Source organism: Papio anubis, chromosome 18 (genome assembly GCF_008728515.1).
Source record: "Papio anubis isolate 15944 chromosome 18, Panubis1.0, whole genome shotgun sequence".
In the NCBI taxonomy this organism is placed as follows: Eukaryota; Metazoa; Chordata; class Mammalia; order Primates; family Cercopithecidae; genus Papio; species Papio anubis.
Genome location: NC_044993.1, coordinates 6,069,946 through 6,091,587, shown reverse-complemented (window position 1 = coordinate 6,091,587; position 21,642 = coordinate 6,069,946). Strand labels below are relative to the sequence as shown.

Sequence of the window (21,642 nt, the reverse complement as noted above, 5' to 3'; positions counted from 1 at the left end):
ATCTCTGTATCAGGGCACGTCTGTGTGTGTGTGCACGAGCATCTCTGTGTATCAGGGCACGTCTGTGCGTGTGCACGAGCGTCTCTGTCAGGGCACATCTGTGTGCATGTGCACGAGCATCTGTATCAGGGCACATCTGTGTGCGTGTGTACAAGTGTTTCTGTATGAGGGCACGTCTGTGTGCGTGTGCACGAGCGTCTGAGCACGTCTGTGTGCATGTGCACGAGCATCTCTGTATCAGGGCACATCTGTGTGCGTGTGCACGTCTGTATCAGTGCACGTGTGTGTGTGCACGAGCGTCTGTGTATCAGCACGTGTGTCTGTGTATCAGCACGTGTGTGTGCATGTGCACGTGCGTCTCTGTGTATCAGGGCACGTCTGTGTGTGCATGAGCGTCTGTATCAGGGCAAGTCTGTGTGCGTGTGCACGAGCATCTGTATTGGGGCACGTCTGTGTGCGTGTGCACGCGTGTCTCTATCAGGGCACGTGTGTGTGCACGAGCATCTGTATCAGGGCAAGTCTGTGTGCGTGTGCACGAGCGTCTCTGTGTATCAGGGCATGTCTCTCTGCGTGTGCACAAGTGTCTGTATCAGTGCACGTGTGTGTGCTTGTGCACGAGCATCTGTGTATCAGGGCACGTCTGTGTGCGTGTGCACGAGCGTCTCTGTATCAGGGCACGTCTCTGCGTGTGCACAAGTGTCTCTCTGTCAGTGCACGTGTGTGTGCTTGTGCACGAGCATCTATCAGGGCACGTCTGTGTGCATGTGCACGAGCGTCTCTGTGTGAGGGCACATCTCTGCGTGTGCACAAGTTTATCAGTGCACGTGTGTGTGCTTGTGCACGAGTGTCTCTGTATCAGTGCACGTCTGTGTGCGTGTGCACGAGCGTCTCTGTATCAGTGCACGTCTGTGTGCGTGTGCACGAGCGTCTCTGTGTGTATCACGTCTGTGCGTGTGCACGAGCGTCTCTGTATCGGTACGTCTGTGTGCGTGTGCACGAGCATCTCTGTATCAGTGCACGTCTGTGTGCGTGTGCACGAGCATTTCTATCAGTGCCCGTCTGTGTGCATGTGCACGAGTGTCTCTGTATCAGTGCCCATCTGTGTGCGTGTGCCGAAGCGTCTCTGTATCAGAGACGCGTCTGTGTGCATGTGCAAGGAGTGTCTATCAGTGCCCATCTGTTGTGCGTAATACGCGAAGCGTCTCTCTGTATCAGGAGCCGCGTCTGGCCAGTACGTATGCAGCGTCTCTATTAATATCAGTGCATCTGTGCATGTCTGCAGGCGTCTCTGTAGTAATATCAGGGGCTTACGTCTGTATGCGTGTGCACGAAGCGTCTCTGTATCAGTGCCGTCTGTGTGCATGTGCCTGGCCTCTGTCAAGTGCGTCTGTGCATGTGCCTGGCGTCTCTGTGTATCGGTACCGCGTCTGTGCATGGGCATGAGAAGCGTCTCTGTATTATCAGAGGGCGCGTCTGTATGCGTGCGAAGCGTCTCTCAGGGCGCGTCGCGTGTGCGAAGCGATGTCTGTATGTATCGAAGTGCCGCATCACAGAGCTGTAATACAGCGTCTCTATGTGTGTATCAAGAGACACGTCTGCTGTCGTGTCTTGGCGTCTCTGTGTGTATCAGGGCACGTCTGCATGTGCTCACACATCTCTGTGTGTCTGTGTGCGCGTGTCCGCAGTTGCCCTGTCCTCGGATTGGCAGACAGGTCCCTCGCCTTCCTTGCCTTTCGTCTCCCAGACTCGTGCCAGGCCCCTTCTGTGTCTTCTGCGTACGGCATGTTGCCTCATGACAGACGGTGGGATGGTGGAAGCTGTCTCATGCCTCTTGTTCTCCTGGCTGATTCTGAAAGCACCAGAGTGGCTTGCAAGCCAATCACTGCAATCTTGGCAGCCTGCCGGCCCTTCTTGCGGGCAGAGTTCTTTACCACAAGCGTCCCCAGACCCTCAGGCCTGCGGAAACCTGCTGGGCCTTACCGTCTTTGCTTAGCTTTTGGCCTAAAAAGCTAGGATCACGTGTTCCGGATCACTCCAGCAGCCTTTCGGATCCGGTGGCACTCTTCCCGGCTGTGCCCCTCACCTGTGCTGTCTGGTTCTCCCTTGTGTGGAGAGGGGGTGATAGGAATTCCTGCCGCACAGGCCGCTGGGAGGACAGGCTCAGGTGACATCCGAGGAGGCTTTGGCTCACCAGAGGAGTTTGTAGATGTCAGTCATCCCCAAGTCACTAGGAACTAGCACTCCTGAGGTGGGTCTCGGAATAGTGTTCAAATCCATTTCACTATTGTGGCCAAGGAGCCCTCCCTCCAGCAAGGCCGCTCATCACATCACATTACTCTTTAGGCCAAATGTGACCCCCGCCCCCGGGTTTTATTTATCACTAAGGCAGAGTTTCTTAACCTTTTGAGAGTTACAGATCACTGAAATTCTGGTGAAAGCCAGGTGGGCCTCGCCACAGGAGAACACATACATGGTGCACAGGAGAACACATACAGAGTGCACAGGAGAACATGCACACACAGTGCACAGGAGAACATGCACACACAGTGCACAGAACATGCACACACAGTGCATAGGAGAACACGTACAGAGTGCACAGGAGAACACAGTGCACAGGAGAACACGCACAGAGTGTACAGGAGAACATGCACACACAGTGCACAGGAGAACACGCGCACACAGTGCATAGGAGAACATGCACACACAGTGCACAGGAGAACACACACAGAGTGCACAGGAGAACACACAGTGCACAGGAGAACATGCACAGAGTGCACAGGAGGGCTCTTGCAGAGTGCACAGGAGGGGCTCATGCCACACACAGTGCACAGGAGGAACAACACCTGCTGCTGGGAACACAGTGCACAGGAAGGCTGCAAGGAGGGAACACGAGGTGCTGGAGAACACACACACACACTGCACAGGAGAACACACACAGTGCACAGGAGAACACACACACAGTGCACAGGAGAGCACGCAGTGCACAGAACACACTGCACAGGAGAACACACACACTGCACAGGAGCAACACACACACTGCACAGGAGGAACACACGTGCTGAGAGAACTGCCTGGAGTGCACAGGGGAGAACAATGCACACACAGTGCACAGGAGGAACCACACAGTGCACAGGAGGGTGCAGCACAGTGCACAGGAGGGAACAATGCACAGAGTGCACAGGAGGGGCACCACCACAGTGCTGGGAGGACACACACACACACACTGCACGGAGGAGACACACACAGTGCAGGAGGAACACACAGTGCGGGAGGCCACACAGTGCACAGAACACACTGCACAGGAGGACACACACAGTGCACAGGAGAACACACTGCAGGAGGAACACAGCCCAGTGCACAGAGAACAAGCACAGGTGCACAGGAGGAACATGCACACACACAGTGCACAGGAGAACACACAGTGCACAGGAGAACACGCACAGTGCACAGGAGAACATGCACAGAGTGCACAGGAGAACACACACAGTGCAAGGGCCACCACACTGCCTGGGAGGGAGCCACACACAGTGAACAGGAGAACACACACAGTGCACAGAACACACACACTGCAGGGAGCACACACACAGTGAACAGGAGAACACACACAGTGCACAGAACACACACAGTGAACAGGAGAACACACAGTGCACAGGAAAACTGCACAGAACACACAGTGCACAGAACACACACACACTACACAGGAGGGAACCCACACAGGGTGCATGAGACACACAGGAGTCCACAGGAGGCCACACAGTGCACAGCGGAGACATGCTGCAGTGCCACACGGGAACACACCCAGCCGGTGCCACCGGGAACCTGCCAGCAGTTACTGGGACCTGCCATGGTGCACAGAACACGCAGTGCACAGAATACCCACAGTGCACAGGACACACACAGTGCACAGGAGACCTGGTGCTGGAGCACACGGTGCACAGCCGGAACACCGCGCCTGATTACTGGAGATACCGCCAGTGCTGGAACCGCATGGTCACCGCAGATTCGCAGCGGTCTGGAATGCCGCGGTGCACAAGAACCGCCGTGATTAAGAACCTGCCGCGGTGCTGGGAATACCTGCAGATTACTGGAACGCACAGTGCTGGAACGCCTGCAGTGCACAGAGACGCCGCAGTGCTGGAGATACCTGCGGTGCGGAACGCCACGGTGCGCAGAACGCCCACAGTGCGGAGGACCCTGGTGCTGGAGCGCACCGCGCACCGAAGTTTTGTTTTTGTTTAGCGCAGTGGCGGGGAGCTCCTGAAATTTTAGGAATACGTTCATGAGCCCATTCTGTGTTTAGGATAAAACAGATCTCCGCCAGCTCACGTGAGGCTAGGCACCAGTTCCTCAAAACATTTTTGGGCAGCTAGCGGCTCATCTCACCAGGTTGAGGCCGCTGTAAACCCAGTTGGCAGAGAAGGCAGACCCAAGGCACCCAGAGATGTTCTCGTCCAGAGGGAGCCCAGCATCCTAGCAAGGCCAGGCTGGGAGACACCCAGGAAGACCCCCAGCCCATGCCCGTTCTCAGGCCTGAGGTTCATTTTCATTCTCTCCCTCTTCCCTTTCCCCTTCCTCCCTCCTGCTCTCGAATCTGCAAGGCCTCTCCGGGTGGCTGTGTTCTGCCAGGGCCTCCCAGGCACCAAGATCACTGCCTTCGGGGAGCCCAGGAAGAGCTGCACATCCACTGCCTCTGTGTGGCAGTCGTGTCCAAGACTGCAACTCCTAGTTCCCACCTTTCACACCTCATCTCTTTAGCCTCTTATGGAAAATTTCAAACATATGTGACGTAAAAGCAGGGAGAAATTGTATAACAAACCTACAGACCTATCACCCAGCTTCCATAGTCATCAGTGGTTTTCTGTTTTTAGCAGATTGTATCTTGGTACTTCTTATAATGCTTCACATTTAGCAGGTCCTCAGTGAAGATTGGATGGATGGATGAAAGGAAGATGGATGGATGGATGGATGGATGGATGGATGGATGGATGGATGGATGGATGGACAGATGGATGGATGGATGGACAGATGGACGGACGGACGGACAGACATTAATAGTGGAGCATTAATGGAAGGAAGGAAGATGAGTGGATGGATGGATGGTGGAGGGTGGATAGAAGGAAGATGGATATATGAATAGATGGCTGGGTGGATGGAAGGAAGGTGGATGGATGGTGGAGGGTAGAGTTGGTTTTTTTTGTGTGTTTTTTTTGTTTTATTTTGTTTGGGGCGGAGTCTCACTCTATTACCCAGACTGGAGTGCAGTGGCTGGATCTCAGCTCACTGCAGAAGCTCTGCCTCAGCGTTTACACCATTCTCCTGCGCAGCCTCCCAAGTAGCTGGGACTACAGGCACCACGCCACCTACATGGCCTAGTTTTTACACTGTATTTTAGTAGAGATGGGGTTTCACCACGTATTGTGGGGATGGTCTCAATCTCCTGACCTTGATCTGCCCATCGGCCTCCCAAAGTGCTAAGTTAAACGGAAGCCACAGCCAGAGGGCAAGAATTTTGTCGAAGATGGATGGCTGAATAGACGGATGTCGTTTAGATGGGTGTGGTCGTCGTGAAGGTGAACCAGATGGATGAATCGTCGCTAAATTGAATCCGGTCGGTCGTATACTCGGTGGATCGTTCAGATCGTCGTTCAGATCGTCGATCGTCGAAACAAATCATCGAAGCGTCGATCGAAAAGGAAGTAAAAGTCAGTCGAAGATCGATCGATCGATCGATGTCGATGTCGATCGATCGTCCGGTCGTCGATGGAATCAGATGGATAAATGGAGGGTATATGGAAGGAAGAGGATGGATGATGGAAAGTGGATGGATGGGTGGACAGATGAATTGATGGCGGAGGATGTTAGGATGGGTGGATGGATGTATTAACATCCCTTCTCCATGCCTCAGTCCCCATCACAAGGAGAAAGAGCCTGTGGTCCCTCTATGATACTGTACTGAACCAAAATTCCCCTCACTTCATGGGTGTTACAAACCTCTCATCATCTGTTTACCTCTCACTCTTACTGTAGAACCTCTAGAAAGTCAGGTGGCTTCTAGCTCCTCACTTTTCCTGAGGGATGATCTGACCACCCAGTCTTCCCTATGTCATCTTTCACACAGTGGCAGTGCAGAACAAAAGCAGACAGCAGCAGGGTCTGAGGGTGATAAAAGGCTACTCACTAGGTCCTAGTGTTCTGAACTACATCCTACAGGAAAGTGCTCTCAGTGCCCAGGTGACATCATCACAAGAGGAACACAGTGCCAAGAGGGCAGGGGCTCAGTCTCACAGACCTGGTTTCTGTCCCACTTGCTCTCAGGAACCCTGGGCAACCACTCTGACCACAGTGTCTTCCTCTGGAAAGCGTCCAGCAGTGTTGGGCTCACAGTAGGTGCACAATAAATTGTCATGAGTACTTTCCACTGTGTCCCAAGTTCAAGGCTGAAGTCACAACCTCACCCCTGCCACAGAGCCTGCTCCCCTGAGAGTTCCCCATCTCAGTCTGAGGCCCAACCTGTGGTTCCGGAGCCCGGGTCCCATCCCATCTCAGGGGCTGCTCAGCTCCGTTCCCCCCCATCCCAGACCTAAGTTCCAGCTCTCCTTATCTACTGGAGCCCTGTCATCTGTGGGTCAGGTGCTCCCCAGCTCCCTCCATCCCACTCACAGGGTTTCACAAGAGGCCCAACCCTGCACCCTGCTGGGGTTCAGACTTGAGGGGTGCCACTGGAGTTGGGGTGCACCTGCTCTGACCTGTTCATGGGCTCCTTTTTCTTCTGAGATGCAGTGTGAGGCACAATGGAGGAAGCTGTAGACTTTGGCTCCAGCCAGTGCCCAGTTCAAATCCTGGCCCCACCGCTTCCAGCCGGGTGGCCCAGGGCAAGCCACCTACCCTTGCTTTGCCTCAGTTTCCCCATCTTTAAGTGGCAGTAACCATAGTACCGACCCCACAGCCTGCTGAGAGGCTCAAAGAAGACGATGTATATAAAGCAGTTAACTGATGCCTGCGCTGGGAAGCCGACCCGTCCCTGTCATGACAGGCGTTTCTACATCTGGACTTGGGCGCCACCATCATGCTCGCCTGAATGCGGGTTCTGGGATCTTTCAGCCTTATTTGGATATTTGAGTATTTGCTGGTTTTCTGGCTTCTACTCACAGTTTCTAAGAGGTGACTCAGTGGATCCTTCGTTCCCAGGAGAGGTGGGAATGGCTTCTCTGTACACTGCATTGCACAGAGGCTTGAGGGCCTCCCGACCCCTGATGGCTGAGCACCCCTGTCATCGTCCTCAGGGAGAGCCCAGGCCACCCGGTTAGCTCTAGACTGGCTCTGCAGGGCCTCACAATCTGAACTCGCTGTGGTCACTCTGAGGCTTCTCTGTCTCTCTTTCTCTTTCTACCCCTCCATCCCTCTGAGGGTTTGACCTTCACTGACCTCCAGGTCAAGAACAACCAAGAGTCGCTCCCAAGAGGGCTTCCCTCCTCCCCATCCATTCCGTGTGACGTCAGAAATGGGGGAATCTCAGGGCTTTGTGCAGGCATTTGCTCATTCTGAGCTCTGTTTGAAATTAAACGTGAGGTATACTGAAGATTTAAATCGAGCAAACACCTCCGTGGTTTCCAGTTGGATTCTGAGGCACTTACTGAAATACGAAGTCCGTTTCGATCTATTAGAAACAAAAGCTGCCAGTGATTTCACCACAGGAAGTCCGCTTCCTTTGCGGTTTAGCAGACTTGACAAGAGATCACCCTAGATCTCTTTCTCGCCTTTGTTTGGTTTATTTCCAGATTGCATGTGCGTTACCCTCCCGGCTAGTTCTTGATCATTGAGGAAGGGAGAGAGAAACGAGATTCTCTGCTCTGGGCATTTCCAAACTGCATTTGCATTTCCCTCCCGGCTAGTTCTTGATCATTGAGGAAGGGAGAGAGAAATGAGGTTCTGTGCTCTGGGCCAGGCATTCTCTGTACACGTTCCTGGTCCCAGCCTCCCTCCTTCCCTAGAGGATCACCACATCCAACCCTGAAGCTGGAGCGAGTGTTTCTCACTTAGAGATGAGGCAGTGAGCTGGGAGAGGGCTGAGCAGCTGGTAAGGGCAGAGCTAGGACTCAAACCGAGGCCCGACCACCGTCCAGCTCTCCTTCCACCCCACTGGTCCACCTCCTGACCATACGTGGGGAGACCCACGCGAAGGCCCAGAGAGGAGAAGGCCAGCAGTGGGTAGAACAGAGTGGGCCGCAGGTTTTGGCAAGCCTGGAGGGGAATAGGTCAGAAAGGTAGCCTGGCTGGGCGGAGAGACTGAGGACAGGGCGTGTTAGGGTGCTGACATTCTGGCAAGGGGGCGGGGGTCTGTGGAAGACCACCCCAGGCTGGGGTGCCTTCTCTAAAACCCGAGCATGCACGGTGCTGGCCATGTCGGTCCGAGCCCTCGGCTGCCAGGGATGGAAGCTGAGCTCCCGCCAAAGCATAAAATCCCGGCCAGCGTGGGGCAGCCAGACCACAGGAAGACAGGAACCCGGACCTGGCTCTCCTGCCGGAAGCAGGCTGTGCACAGCTCCACCGCCACGGAGACAGCCTCCTCTCATGACCCCAGACTCAGCCCGGGCCGTGGCGGGAATGATGGTTGGCCCGGTTTGGAGATGGGGGATCTGGCCCTGTGGGGAGAGCAGCCAGAGCAGGTATCTCTCCGGGGCAGTTGAGTAGAACAACTGGTGTCCCCTCTTCATGTTGATAAGGGGAGATGAGTGGCCCAGGCAGTTCCTAGAACGGGGGAGATGGAGTGGGCCGCATCCACCCAGCAGGAGAGCTTGCTTCTGAAGCTCCTGTGCGTCTGTGACAGAGGCTTGAACCCCCGGCCTGTTCTCTCAAGTCTGTTGCCACAAATCTGTCTGCATCACCTGGCACATAGGAGAGGCGCGGCAAATATTTTTGGTTCACTGAGGAAAGGCAGCCTTCACTCCTGCTGCTCAGACAGCACCCCCGAACATGAGTTACTGCCTCCTTGAGAGCTTTTGCAGGAGAGCAGGAGACCAGAGAGCTGCCTTCAAAGATGCCAGAAACCATTTTGATTTAAGCAGCGCTGCTCCAGAGGGAACTGGCCATGTCAGTCTCCACCCCAGTGTGACTCACGATGCCACCTCTCCTTGCCAGCTCTCACCGAGGCCCCCAGTGACCTCCTAGGGGGTACATCCAGCCAGGTGCCCCCTCAGCAATGGCCAGGGGCCACCGTGGGCCACTCTGCACTTCCCAAATGCTCCCGGCACTGGCACAGATGCACACCCTCTTGGCCATCCCCACCTGTCCTCCGCCACTCTTGGTCAGCCATTCCTCTCGGTTTCCTGGAGTCCCCTCCTTCTCTAAGGATCTCACCCCGATCTATGTCTCTGCTGTCTCCTAACTACCAATAAATAGCAAGGGCACCAGTGCCCCTGTTTGCCAGGGACAGGCCCTGTCCGGAGCACTGTTGTGGCATCATTGTTAACAGAGCCGCTCTTCACTCTGAAGTGTTCAGTTAGGACAGTTACTTGCACGGTCCCCTCACTGGTGACGCAGACACCCCATACCTGCGTGTTTCCCCTGAATAGCTCAGCAGCAGCTCAGGCTCAGCACGGCCAAGGCTGAATGCAGATGCCCTCCCTCCAAAACCTGGCCTTCTCCAGCTGTGCCTTCCTGGCGAGGCCACCTCCAGCCATCCGACTGTGTAACACAGAAGCCTGGGTGCCATCCCTGGGGCTCCCCTCACCCCCACCTCCCACCCCTTCCCGGACCCCTGCACGGACCACTGGTCTTGTTCCCTTCATTTCCCTGGCCCAGGTTACAAAGTCTCCTTCCTGATCACGTGCAATAACTAACCTCACAGCTGCTCTGCCCATTTGCCTACGCCACACCCTTGCAGATCCTTCTCCACCCCAGCAGGCAGAGTTGTCATTGTGAAATGCAAATCAGGTTCCATCTCTCCTCTCCTTTCCTCCCTTCCGCCATCCCTGTCACCCTCCCTCTCACACACAACCCCCTCCATGACCTCCCAAGCCTGCTGTGGCCTGACCCTCCCCTCTATACTTTTCCAGGCCCTCCTAGCACTCTCCTCCCTCAGTTTGGGACTCCCTGTCCTCCCTCCTTCCTGCCTGGTGCATGCTGCTCCCTTCTCCTGAAATGCTTTCCCCTCCCTGCCTCCCAGGCAATGCCCACTCTGCCTCCAAATTTCATCCATCGTCCTCTCCTTAGGAAGCTTTCCCTGATGGCCTGACCAGGTCACATTCCCCCATTATTTGCTGTCCTCTCTGAGGCCTCTCCTTCCTGGTAGCTTCTCAGCAAGGCAGTTTCATGGGTGTATCTCCACTAGACTAGAAGCTCTCTGAGGGCAAGAGCCCTGCTTGGCTTCTGGCCTGAGGTGGCTGCAGGGTCTGCAAGATCATCAGGGCCCCCTCCAATCTGATACTTGCAGAGGGGACCCCTGGCCTTGGGCCATGCTGGTTACTTGGGTACACTCCTTGCCCAGAGCTCCACAGCCCCTTAAAGGCAGGGTCTTTCTGGCCATGCCTGGCCCTGGCCTGGCCTCCCTAAGGAGCCCTGCCGCTGGGGGTGCTGTGTGGGAACAGGGCACAGGCCCTCCTTCCCAGAGCCCACGAGATCTCACTTTGTCCAAGCCCAACTCCCCCAGGAGTCAGACCCCAGCTGCCCTGCACTGAACGCTGGCTTGCCCTAACTCACTGGGACCCCACCCTGCACTGGGAAGGAGCGTCGCTGTCCCCGTTTGACAGGTGAAGACACTGAGGCCCAGAGAGCTGAAGGGGCTGGCCCAGGGGACGGGCTTGGGCGCTTCTGTTCTCACACTGCTGCCACAACACCTAATCCATCCGGGGAAGTTCCCTTTAAACACAAAAGGGAACGGTGAAGCCACACGTGGCTGCCCTTCTCGGGAAACCACTGCCACCTCTCGCGAGCTAGACAGCGTTCCCCAAGGCCCTCCTCGAGCTGGGTGGGCTGCCCAGCTGTGAACACAAGGACACCTCCGATTCCGTTCTGTGAATGTTGATATCAGTGGTCCCTTCCTTCAGGGGCTATGGGGATCTCAAAAGATAAGGCAGGTCTGGAGTCCTGCGCGGTACGTGCCGCATGGCAAGCTCTTTAGGGACAGCGCAGGGATGCGCTTTGATGCTGAAAATGATTCTCTGGGACGGGTGGATCCCAGTTTGGGTCCTCACAGGCGCTGTGCACCCAGTCGCCGCGAGATGGCGGTGTTGCGCCCCTCCAGCCTCCTCGACTCTGCACTTGAGCGCTGAATGTTAACAATCCTAACAGGTGAATCGCTTGAATCCGGGAGGCGGAGGTTGCAGTTAGCCGAGATGGCGCCACTGCACTCCAGCCTGGCGACAGAGCGAGACTACGTCTCAAAAAAAAAAAAAAAAAAAATCCTCACAGGTAGCAAACCAAGCCAGGCGTTAAACCTGCACTCAGAGCCTGCACAGCCGCTCACTGCTCCCTTGCAGGGATTCAGTAACGATACTCAGAGCCAGAGCAGGCATTTGGGGCTGCCCCAACCAGCTGCTCTTCCTGCTTTCTTCGCCGAAGCTTCCCCGGGGCTCTTCCCAGTCCGAGCCTCCTGTGGTCAGTCCTCCTTGCCCACTCGTCGTCGTTTGCGGTAGAGCAGGGGCGTGATCATTTGCAAATGTCCCAGAGGGCCCCCTCCAGCCACTTCACATGGGTCTCAACTCAGGCTGACTGAGGACACGACTTTCTGCTTCAGGCACGGAGCCCAGATCACAAATCCAAACCCCGCTAAATCTAGAGGCTACGGGTCCCAAACACCAGTCATTTGCTGACCACTGTCACAATTTTTTAATATCACTCCCATCAATAAAAGCTGGATTGTTTTCATGAAGTAGAAGTTGAAAGTAAAAAGTAATACAAAAACAAAACAGCGGCCGGGCGCGGTGGCTCAAGCCTGTAATCCCAGCACTTTGGGAGGCCGAGACGGGCGGATCACGAGGTCAGGAGATCCAGACCATCCTGGCTAACACGGTGAAACCCCATCTCTACTTTAAAAAACTACAAAAAAAAAAAAACTAGCCAGGCGAGGTGGCGGGCGCCTGTAGTCCCAGCTACTTGGGAGGCTGAGGCAGGAGAATGGCGGGAACCCGGGAGGCGGAGCTTGCAGTGAGCTGAGATCCGGCCACTGCACTCCAGCCTGGGCGACAGAGCAAGACTCCGTCTCAAAAAAAAAAAATTAAACTTCAGTTAGATATAGTTGCTTTCTCTCTCAAAAAAAATTTGGGCGTGGGAGGATTAATAAATGTTAAGGGTTTTTAAACATATATTAAGAACCAAACAGACTTTCTCTTTGAGGACTCATAAAGTCCTCAAAAGACTTGTGAAGGAGCAAGAATTGGAAAAGACTTCAATGAGGTTATTGCTTCGTCCAGGAGCCACCGGGTTATCACACATCTCACACCCTGGGCAACCAGTGGTAAGCACTGGGACCAGAAGGAGAAGCTACGTGCAGGTGGAAGCCAGAGCTTGGCGTCCTGGGAGGAGGAGCTTCCCTACGTGACCAGGAGTTGGGGTACCCCAGCAGAACCTGGCCTCTGCTTGGCACAGGGGCGTTGGGGACCAGCCAAATCCTGCAGGCCTTCCAGAGCTCCGAAATACTTTACTTATTAAGCTTTCACTTAAAATCTCATTTGTAACTGCACTGGAAGTGGCCACTTCACAAATGTGATGCATTAGCACGTTGGAACCACCAACCTGTCACCTTGTGGTATGAGGTCATCTCGACTTTGTAAGCCCTCAGCATACCCAGGCTTCTCCCAAAATCTGTGAGTTGGAGCACACACACAGAGAACAGTCTGAAACTCTTGTAATTTGCAGCTTTTTATCTGTGTGAATCAGAGTTCCCGCTCATTCCGGTGCAAGCACAGACACAGGCTGGCTTAGAAACCAGCAGTGGACATAAACCTCTGCTGCCCAAGTGTTGCAATTCTCAAAGCAGCCTTGTGGTTGAAAGTGGAGATTTTTACCCACGACCTCAGGATCATGAAGGCACCACCCAATGGTAAAGCAGTCGATTGCCAAACCTCTTCTGAAACGAATGTGAGGCTTTCACAACAGTAATCGGCACTGGCCTTAGAGCCAGGCAGGAGGGCATCTGCCACAGACCCCACACTTGAGAGGCCCTTACGTGTCACAGACCCACACACAGGATGGGTTCCTGTGTCCCTGAAATACAGCACTCAGTGCTGGCCTGGACTTAGCGTCCACTCTCGCACAACCACTGCCCAAGCCTTGAAGAAACGTTGTCTGCGTCTCCCGCTTGACAACATTGAAACAAAGGCCACTGTGTCTAAATGCGTGAAGGCAGGTAGGTTGTGCATCACCAACAGAGACAGACATTGTACTGTAGCCGAGGCAGGGTCTGAGGGGTGGGAGAGCTGAGGTGAGAGAAGAGGTGCAGTCATTGAGTTGTCTGGTCCTTGCTCTCTGATAGCAGGAGTCCAGGAGCCTCTTGCCTGACAAAGTCTAGCTTCCCATGGAGCAGGTGTAATTTATGTATCACACTCGACTGCATTCAGTTACCCATCCAGATGGTGCTGGTGCATCCATATGACGCGCAGTCACCTCTGACATCTTGCTGACCTTTAGGCACATAAAAACACAGCTGTACCCAGTTTTTTTCAACTGTATTGTTACACAGGACAGAGGCTAGAAAATATTTTATTAGAACCCAGAGATGGGCCCTGAGCCTGGCACTGTCACTTATGAGCCGTGTGGCCATTACTAAATTTACAATAAGTAAATGTATCCTTTTTGGCTGGGCATGGCGGTTCATGCCTTAATCCCAGCACTTTGAGAAGCCAAAGCAGGAGGATTCCTTGAGCCCAGGAGCTGGAGAGCCTGGGCAACATAATGAGACCCCCATCTCTACAAAAAATAAAAATAATATTAGCCAGATGTGGCAGTGAGCACCTGTAGTCCCAGCTGCTTGGGAGGCTGAAGTGGGAGGATTGCTTGGGTCCCGGTGGTCAAGGCTGCAGTGAGCTATGTTCACACCACTGCACTCCAACCTGGGTGACAGCGTGAGACCCTGTCTCAAAAAAATAAGTAAATGTATCCATTTTAATGTATAAAAACAATGTAAACCAGTAAAATTAATTTTTTATGTAAAATTTTTCATATTGGCCTTCAAGTGAGATGTTTGTTATTAAAATGCTTCTGTGGTCGTTTGGTAAACAGTTTGAAACTTGAGCACGACGATTAGCAGGCCCTGCCGAACTGCACTGCTGACGCTGGAGGCCGAGCCACCTCCTCCCTGGCCCTCATGTTCATTCTCAGGTCGGCTCTCGGTGGCTGCCTGCAGTGGTGACGGTGCCGCTGGCTCCAGGCAGCTCTTGGAATGAGCTGTGATTTGTGTCTCCTTTTGCAGCTCTGACCAGAAAGCCCACATCAACCCAGGAGGACACTTGCTCCTTCTGAGCTGCAAAGGCCGCCTCCCAGAGAGGCCCGGGTGCCCGCAGGCCTGGCCCCTGGGGCCGTTCCCACAGCTGGCACGGACGACCTTCCGAACGTTTCTGATGTCATCCACCTTGTCTTCCTAGGATCTGTGCTGTCCTTAAGCCGCTGTGCTGTTCACTGGGATCTGGGGCAAAGTGCTGGTGCCCACCTGAGGAGGATAGGAGGTATCCCTGGGGGTGCGGAAGCGGTGCCGGGTGGAGATGGCTGCCAAGGGCAAGCGGTGGAGAGACAGAGGTGCTTTTCCTCCCTCGCAGCAGCTGCCCATGCAAGGGCAGCTCTTAGGAGAATAACCACGGCAGACAATGAATTGTGGGCAGAAATGTGGTGGTGAGGGGGTCTCAGTCCTCAAGGAGGGTCCCGCCCAGAGTCCCCCCAAGGCCAGCAGCCTCCTGAGCCTCATTCCTGTGGAGGAAGGCTCCGAGCTGACCAAGCCCTGGCCCGATTCTAAGTGTGTCGAGCGGTGGAGGAGTGTCGGCCCAGCAGGGAGTTCCACGGAGAATTTCCTCCCTTCCGGGGAGTGGGATGGAGGCTGGACAAGTGGAGACCTCCGTCCCCAGGGCCCCCACACCCTCACAGCCAGCAGGGCCGCCTGGGAGGAGGCACCAGGTGGGCACCGAGGTTGGTACAAACCTCCGTTCCCAGGGCCCCCACACCCTCACAGCCAGCAGGGCCGCCTGGGAGGAGGCACCGGGTGGGCACCGAGGTTGGTACAAACCTCCATCCCCAGGGCTCCCACACCCTCACAGCCGGCAGGGCCGCCTGGGAGGAGGGCACCAGGTGGGCCCCGAAGTGGGTCTGGGTTTGAGCCCTGCGTCAGCACCTGCGTGCGTGTGACCATGGGAAAGGCACATCCTTCAGCAGGTGTTTACTGAGTACCTACTGTGTGCAGGGCCCTTTGTACCCGTCATCACAGCAACCCAACCTGCCCCTTGGGCACACCTTGGCAAGATGTGGCCCTTTTCCAGGTGCCACCACCGAGGCTGCAGGTGCTCCAGAGGAGCTGCAGCAGAGGATGGGAGCGGGGCCGGCTGGGCCCTCAGACAGAGCCACTCTGAGGCTGCCCACCACTGACCGGGCACCCCAGCAAGCCCAGGGCAGGACTTTGTGATGCGACAAATGGCTCAGCCTGGCCTCTTTTCCCCCAGCTCCCCTGTTACCACGTTGGGGGGGTCCCCTGGGGGAGGGCCAGCCCCACTGTGTCCACTCCTCCCCGGCCAACTGGTCACCTCTGTCGCACCCGGCCCCTTCATCGTCAGGTAAGGAGGGCCTGGAGCAGGAGGGGCATGGGCTGCTCCAGGAGCGGGTGGGGTGTACTGGGGGGGGCCTGGTCGGGCCAGACAGGAGGAGGGGCTCCCAGGAGGTGGCCCTGGAGTAAGGAGGCTCAGCTTGTGGACTCGGGCGCAGGTGGCCTGGGTGGGAACCCGGTGCCGTTGTTTACCTGTCATGTGATCTAGGGGCAGTGTCATTACTTGTGAGCTGCAATCTCCCTGGCAGTAAAATGGGCTACTCGGGTGCCTTCCTCACAGGGATCCTGGGAGGTGAAGTGAGCCCCTCCGAGGGAGACCCTGGCACTCGCCCCGTGTGCAGAACGTGCTCAATACACATCGGCCTTGTCATCAGGCCCTGGAACCAACCGCCACTCATGCCTGTCTCAGCCAGGCTTGGACGCTGTCCTCTGGTCACCAGCCACTCATTGATTCCCCACCTACTGCCATGCTGGGGCCTGGCCCCTTCATCCTGGTGGATGGGGGAGAGCGGACGGCCAGAGCAGGTCTGCCCCGTGTACCTCTTTGCGTCTACGTCCTGTCATTCTCGCCTGGCTGTGGGTGGCGCTCAACTGGGGGAAGGCTTGGGTCCCTGGCAGAGGCCTAGCATTCGGTTTTCTGACCTTGAGTCTCATCTGTGAATGAGACTCAGGGGACTCTGTGTGCCCCACAGGGTGTGACTCAGAGAATGAACTACAGGCCCTCCAAGGACGCCCATGGCCACCCCCAGTCTCTCCCACTACAGAATGGCAGATGCTGCGGCCTCACTGGGCTTTCAGTTCCCAAATGTTCAAGACCATCCCCTTCTCTGTCCAGCGAGCTCCATTCAGGGCTGAGCGAGAATGGCCTCCCAGATCCGGATCCCACAGGGAAGGGCAGGGCTGTAGTTTGAACCTAGACCTCTCCAGACTGTTCCGCTACAACCCATGGCTGCCCATGAGAACCACCTGGGAAGCTTTGGACAACACTGGGACTGGGACACCCAGTTCCCAACCCCAGACCACAAGTGGAGTCCCTGGTCAGGGGACCCACCCAGGCCTGTGATCCCAGCTCCACCAGCAGAGGCCGCAGACTGGGGGTCCAGGGCCTCAGTGCGCTGCCATCCCCATCAGGGCGCTCCAGCCCTGCTCCCCAGCCCCTCAGCCCTGGCTCCCGGTGCTCCATACTCACACTTGGTTTTGGAGTCTTTGCCCAGGAGGAACCCCCAAACCTGTCCTGTTCCTTCCTGCGGCGGCAGGCACTGGGGAACCCTCAGCTCTGAGTGTGGGAACCCATGCTGAGACCTTATCGGCACGGTAGGTCCAGCCAGGTTTGAAGTTGGACAGGCCCCTCCCTGGAGGGACACCTGGTCCCTTGCACACACGAAGGCCACAGAGCCTGTTAGTTGGAGGCACCTAGGGCCTCAGCCGTTCTGACCTCACCTCAGGAGGCTCAGTTGCTCTGACCCCAGCCCCACCACTTCCTGGCAGGATGACCTTGGGAAGGCTGTTTTGCCTCAGTTTCCTCATCTGTAAAATGCCCGGAGCAGCTTCCTCATGGGGAGGCTGAGACGCCCCGTGGTGTAACACAGGAAAGATGCTGAGCTCTGCTGGTGGGGTGGGGGCGATGAATGCTCCAGAAATGGTCCCCACGCTCCACTGTATGCCAGAGCCTCTGCACTTGGGCCACCGTTTCCTGTGCCTTCTGTAGGAGCAGCATGGCCTCGGCGCATGCTCGCCCTGTGTGAGCAGTGTCACTCTCCTCCCGTGCCGTCTCTTTCCCATTTTAAACATCTCCAAGGTTACAGCCAAGGGCAGATGAGGTCAAGTACAGCCACACCGCCCCCCTTCTTCCCTTCATTTTGTGAGACTTCGCTTCTGGCAAATGCGAGGCCCAGAATGTTCCGCCAGGGCAGCCGCAGGTGCCCAGCTTGGGGAGGGAAGAGGCGCCGAGCGACCCCCCCAGCCCCTGCCCTGTGCCTGCCCCTGTCCTGTGCCTGCCCCTTGTCTCCTCGATGCGCCTCCGCCACCCCTGCAGGGCCCCCAGCTGTGCTGGAGCCCAGACCTGAAACTTGAGGGAGAGATGATCCTCCACAGACTCCTCAACAATCCTTCTGTCGGCGTCTAATCCCCCTGCACTTCCTTCTGAATGAGTTTCCTGTACCTGACATCACCAGTGACCACAAACTAAGTGGCTTAAAGCAACAGAAACATACGCTGTCATCGTTCCGGAGGCCAGAAGTCAAACTCCAAGGCATCAGCAGGAAACCCGCCCTCTGGAGCTTCCGGGAAGGATCTTCATTGGCTCTTCCAGCTTCAGGGGGCTCCAGGCGTCCCTTGGTTCTAACCGCTGCCTCTGTGGTCTCATGGCCTTCTTCCCTGGGTCCTCCGATCTCCCCCTTTCATACATGGGCGCTTGTCATTGGATATGGGGCCCACCCTAAATCCAGGATAATGTCATTTGAAGATCCCTAACTGAATGACTTCTGCAGAGACCCCTTTTCCAATCAAGGTCGCATTTACAGATTCTGGACACGTCACTGGGAAGCCACCATTTGGTCCTCAACATCCCGTCTCCTCTCCCCTCAGATGCGATGGCGTCACAGCAGCGACTTGGAGCCATGCAGGGTTTCTGCTGTGGTTGTTCACTTGGGTAAGCTTCCTGCTCTTACCGACAGTGGATGACACACTCACTCCCACGCCACTTCATGTTCCTTTGGGAGCGGAGGGGGTTGGAAGAATAAACACCCAGATCTTCAAGACGTAAAGTCCCTTGGAGAGAACCCAGACCAGCCCCCTTATTTATGGATGAGAATCCTGAAGCCCAGATTGTGGCTTTTGAACCAAGCTCGCAAATCCGTCTGATTGTCTGCACCCTCGTCACCACCCTCGCCTCTGGCCCGACCTTTGCAGCAACAGGTCCTTCTCCCAGCAGCCGATGGTGGCCTTTCTGCAACTCCCACGAGAGCCTGCTCCTGCCCTGCTCTTCCTCCCAGCCCCAGCCCCCTCAGGCGACAGCAGCCTCCATCTCTGCCCCGCATACCCCAAAGCTCAGCCTTGGCACTGAACCCCACAGAGCCCCGTCCCCTCCTGTGTCGGCCTCGGCTTCTTTCCCTGCTGGGGGGCATCTCTGGGCCCAGCTTTCCTGGCTAAGGTCTTTGGTCCTTAATCTTACTCCTGCAGAAAGTCTCTAAGCCCCTTAGACTGGGTTGGGGGGAATCTTCTCAGCCCGCCCAGCAGCATGCGCCATGGGTGTGGCATTCGCCTCCCGCTTGCTCCCCTCCTCCGCCTGTGAGCGCCTCCGTCTGACAGACCCCGGCATTTGCCCCCCCAAGAGTTAGCCCCGTGCCGGATGAACAAATAACATGTGTCCTGCCCCAATTCTCTGGCCAGCAAGAAGCTACGTCTGGCCTGCTGGCCGTCAGTTCAGGGCTCATTGTGGCCTCTGCAAAGGGAAAGCCAGCAGCCACTCCTGGGGATCCAGGAGCTTAAAGGTGTCCTGCAAGGGCTGAGCTTTCTGGTGTTGTGTCTCCAGGGACAGAAAGGCCAGGCCCAGAGGGAGGAGACCGTGACCCTGGTCGTCTCTTGGTTAAGGAATGCATGTCGGCCCAATTCAAGCAAGGGTACGTAGGGAGCACCTACTATGTGCCAGGCAGTTGAGATACACCAGGGAAGAGAGCAGAGGACACCCTGCCCTCTGGGAACCTGCATCCCAAGGTGGGGATTCAGACAAATGATCAAGAAAGTGTGTAGCACCTAAAGCGCCAATGAGGCTGTGTAGAAAAATGCAGGTGCGTGAGGGGGAGGGAGTTCCAGTTTCATGCAGGGAGCGCTGGCCTGGCTGAGGAGACGCTGGAGCACAGACCTGAACTCACTGAGGCAGTGTCATGTGGGCGTCTGAGGAAACGGTGTTCCAGGCACAGGGAACAGCAAGTCCAAAGGCCCTGGGGTAAGAGTGAATCAGGAGCAGGGAGGAGCCCAGGGAGATGGAGACGGGGACACGGGACGCAGCTCAGCAGTGACTTGTCGATATCTGGGGTGGTCAGCAGAAGGCGCTGTTCTGGTGTGGGTGTCCTGGCCGCTGTGTGGAGGGTGCGGTGGGGGCAGCGTTCAACTGGGAGGTTCTGCAGCAACCCAGGGTCACAGGGAGGGACCCAGGGGTCAGAATCCGAATCTATTTGCAGGTGGAGGTGGTGGGTTCGCTAAGGGATTGGGCTGTGAACGAAAGAGGGGGCAAGGTTGACTTAGGGTTCAGCCTGAGCCACTGAAGCAAGAGAGCGGGGCTGGGGAGGGAAGGAAGGAGGCGTGGGCAGTGCCAGCTTTGGCGCCCAGGCAGGGAGAAGTGCGAGTTCCCAGAGAGAGGAGGTGGCTGGGCACGTCCTGCCCCGGGTTCACCCTTTACCCAGAGGCCCCTTTCTTCTGCTGAGCCTGCGGGCAGGGCCTCACCCACCCACCCAGGTGGGACCCAGCCCCCCCGGCCCACCCAGAGCTGAGTGGTTCACACAGAGGGATACCGTGTCCCTAAGCACCTGGGACACAGCCCCACTGCCCTCACAGCCCAGCAAGACTCCCAACCCCGTCGTCGCTCCGCCCACTTCCCTGCTCCTTGCCACCCAGAGCAGGAGGCAGCATGCCTGCCAGGGCACCCAGCCTGTAGGGACGGGCAGGCCCACTAAGCCCTCCTTCCAGGACGTGGAAGTGTCAGAGACACAGCTCGCAGTTAGGGGCCTGGGCAGCACCCAGAAACCCTGGACCTCTGCCAGCTGCAGACTCTTCCTAATCGGGGAAAAGACCCCAAACCCAGGCCAGCTGACCCAGCGTCCAGGCCCAGCTCTGTCTCCCCAGCTCCTTCGCTGCTAATAACAATAACAATGGCAGTGACCATTGCTGCAGAGGTTACTGTGTGCCAGGCACCATTCCCAGTGCCACCCGTCATTCTCAATCCCAAGAGATGGCTGCTGTCTTCCTCTCGATTTTGCTCTGAGGAAACTGAGACCCAGAGTGGTTAAGTCGCTGGCCCGGGCCACACAGCCGGGAAGCAGCCCCTGAGGCTGGTTCCTGGCTCCACTGTCTCTCGGCCCTATGGGGTCAACCCTCTGTCCCCATCTCCGCTATCGCCGTCTTCACCGCCAGAGCTCCACGCCCTCGGGTCCTACTGCTGACCTCAGACCCACAGGGCCCTGCCAGTCCCCGGGCCTCTGCCTGTGCTCTTCTTTCCTCCTGGAGTGCTCTTACCATGGCTGGCTCCCCACCCACTCCTCAGGCCTCAGTGGAAAAGCCCCCTCTTCACAAAGGCCAGCCCTGGTGGCCCATCTTCCCTCCGCATCGGGACCTCGTCTCGCTTTCCTGCTCACTCATTCATTGAATGCAGCTGTACTGAGCATGCTGTGAGTGCCGTCTGGGCCAGGGATGCAACAGAGAATGAGGACAGCACGGTCCCAGCTTTGGCAGACCTGACCTCCGGCACAGGGTGTGCGTTCTTGGGCAGAACTACCAGCATGGCCCGCACTGTCATCTGACCCTTCTCCTTTCCATCCTGTTTCTTAAATATTCATGAGCTCATCGGATCGTGCCTGAGATTAGCTGGTCTTCCCGCATGACCCTGGAGAATCATTGATTGCCGTCATCACCCAAGTGAATCCTTGTCGCCCTACCCTAGGTCCCCCTCATCTTGGGCTCTCCCCACCCTGCATCTGCCATTTCCACCCTCAGGAAATCCCTCCTGTTCCTCGGTGGGAAGGGCAGAAACACCAGAGTGGCTTCAAAGGTGAGCCCTCAACTGACAGAGCTTAGGGCCGGTGTGGCAGATGGCAAGCCCTGAACTGGTTCCCATGCTTCCCAGAATGGCCGCTATCTGTGGAGTTCTGTAGAGGACAGGCCTAGTTTGAGCGTCTCAAGACCAA

The 21,642-nt window shown here is 56.3% G+C and overlaps 1 protein-coding gene across 2 annotated transcripts in view; it reads left to right on the top strand.

Annotated features, from left to right (window-relative positions):
* The first annotated feature begins 15,646 nt into the window (after nt 1–15,646).
* The window catches only part of OSGIN1 (oxidative stress induced growth inhibitor 1), a 34,466-nt gene continuing 28,470 nt past the window's right edge, over nt 15,647–21,642 (top strand). The window contains exon 1 of one of the 2 annotated variants that reach the window (XM_003917242.5): nt 15,647–15,752. The gene's annotated coding sequence lies outside the window, so the exon portion shown is untranslated. The remainder of the gene's footprint in view (nt 15,753–21,642) is intronic. The other variant, XM_009196948.3, reaches the window with a different exon arrangement.